This window comes from Fukomys damarensis, unplaced genomic scaffold, assembly GCF_012274545.1.
Source record: "Fukomys damarensis isolate Sample0158 unplaced genomic scaffold, DMR_v1.0_HiC HiC_scaffold_33, whole genome shotgun sequence".
Taxonomy (NCBI): domain Eukaryota; kingdom Metazoa; phylum Chordata; class Mammalia; order Rodentia; family Bathyergidae; genus Fukomys; species Fukomys damarensis.
The window spans coordinates 50,726,528-50,729,189 of record NW_022900945.1 but is presented as its reverse complement, the minus strand read 5'-3'; positions in this window follow the sequence as shown (position 1 = coordinate 50,729,189).

The window sequence follows — 2,662 nt, the reverse complement described above, 5'->3', positions numbered from 1 at the left end:
TACTCCTTTATACACTGGACAAGGCCTGGCAGGTCACTGGGGAAGCAAGACCCGAGGCCAGGGTGGTTTTCCCCAAGGAGAGATGGAAAAAGATACTACTTCTGCCTGTTTCAGTTTGTCCAGCTCCAGACAAGCACTAGGGCAGAACAGTGTTTGGGGAGCTGTCCTGGCCCAAATTGAGCACAACTGGCCTAACAGTGAGTAACAGGCAAGGGGAGTGGTGGCTACTAAATTTATATATTGATGGCACTTAGTGACAAGAATCATGTTAGAGGGTATTATGGTTTGAATGTTTGTATCCCCTCAAATTCATATGCTGATACCTAATCACCAGTATGGTGATATTACAAGGTGGGTCCTTTGGGAAGTGGTTAGACTATAAAGGAGCTCTCACAGTGGGATTATTATCCTTAAAAAAGAGGCCCCAGAGAGCTGCTTTGGACCTTCCACCATGTAAAGACACAGAATCCATCTATGAACCTAGAAGCAGCTTTTCCCAGACACTAAATCTGCTAGTACCTTGATCATGGACTTGGCAGCCTCTGGAATTTTGAGAAATAAAGTTATTTATAAGCTACCCCATCTATGGCATTTCGTTACAGCAACCCAATTCAAGAGGACCTGCAACTCAGGGAGCAGCTCAGGATTCCAGAAGTCAGCTTCAGTGTACCTTGTCTAAGCCAGAGTGTTTGTCTCAACCCTTTACTTAGTGTTTATTGAGCTTCTGATCCAAGCAAAAAGGTTTGAGATACATTTTGCTAAACTCATAATTTGTCATTGGCTCTAGGTGACTATCCAGCAACTGGCAAGAATCTCAGAATGGAGCCAACTGAGATAGACATCACTGTACTTCTTAGCCTTGTCAAGCGGGTGCCACCCCATCTCAGGAAGAGAGAGCAGGTATAGAAATTCTCTCACGTTTAGGGATTAGCTTTACGAAGGATGATGCTAACCAAAGAAAATGATTGTGCAGGTCACTCAGTCTGGACTTCAATGTCAGATAACTAATTAACTGTGACTTAAGTTCCATGAACATTTCTATTTGAGATGGGAATAACTGATCCTTCATCTTTGGCTAAAGACGTAAGAAGTGAGTTAGGAATGAGCCACAGCATTAAATCACTGAAAGCAAAAACAAAACAAAACAGAAAAGCAGTTATTTGACTTATTTCTGAACCTAACATCTATTTATGTTTCTAGTTTTGGAAGATTAACCCCTCCATTCCCATCACTTGAACACATCAACCATTATTCGGGCATCTCAGCTCAGAGACACCCAGAATTAACGTCACAGGACCTGTGGGGCTGAGTAAATGGGAGCACGCATGACCAAGGACCAAACTGTTCCAAGCTGGTTGGGAAAGAAAGGTCAGTCCGTCAGCGTCTGGCTAGGGCACAGCACTGTGGGCAGCCTGCTTAGCTATTGTACAAATGGTGCCTATGATGACAGAGTCATTTCCAACAGTTCCAATGTCAAATAATCAAGGATCGCTTCTGCCGAATTTGCTCCTTTTTTTTCTTTTTGCTAAATTTGCTTTCTTTTGATGTAATTTCACTCATCAAAAGATAATTCCTTAAATTTTATATATACATATAATCAGTGTAGCGTAATTATTTTGTCTTTGAAAAACTTGTCACGTAAGTTAACATGCCTAAGAACAAAACAAAACCAACAGACGGACCATTTGTGTGCTGAGGCCATGCATTCTATGCTTTGGTTTTGGAAAATCTGGTTATGGGACTGTAGAGAAATAAAAATCTTTTTTGTTCATTTATAAAGGGCACTTCCTTGTTAGCAACACAGCATAGCACAGCCTAGAAAGGTAGAAGTGCGATCTGGGAGTTTTGGCATGGTTGCTCCCCAAAGTAACTTCTGGGGTTTCAGGTAGTTTGAGAGAAGCTGGAAAGGGAACGATATTCACAGAGCATCTCCCTTGTGCTTGGCTCTGGCCAAGTGCTTCACACACAACTTCTATGATCCTTGAACTGCTATCTGAGGTGGGCAAGAACCCAATTTATAGACAAGGATATTGTGGCCCACTGCTTATGGCCCTTGAAAAGGCTAAAGAGTGGATTCATTAAATTAAAACAAATTTATACAAGGCATACCAATAAACTACATTTTACCAGCAAAAGGAAAAGCAAGGGAAAAGTCTGTTTGATGAGAAAGATTAAGACGGCCACTGCTCACAGCACAGAGCCCCACTAAAGCCACAGAAGAATGTTACTGTGCTTGATGACAACTTTGGAGGTGATCCTGTATCTGCACCTTCTTCACATACCAAAAAGGGAGCTCTGGCTCTCCCCCAGGGTTCCTGTCTCACACATGTGAGTTACTAGAGATAACTCTGAACTTAACATGAAAAATCTTTCCTAGAAGCTTCTGCTTTGACTCAAGAGAAACTAAAAGTTTTCAGAGTACCAGTGTGTATTACCCACACTGTTTCCAAGGAATCCCAAGTGGAGAATGCAATATATTGTTTTAATTACCACAGGATAATAGCCTCAGACTTCTACCAAGAAGAAATGAGTATCACATAATGAGCAATAAAAGCTATTGTGATTATTGTTATTGCTTCTATTCAGGCCAGACCTCAGTGAGACTGGGACAGAGGCCAACCTTCCTTTGAATTCCAGTCTTCTCTACCCCATACATTCTGTT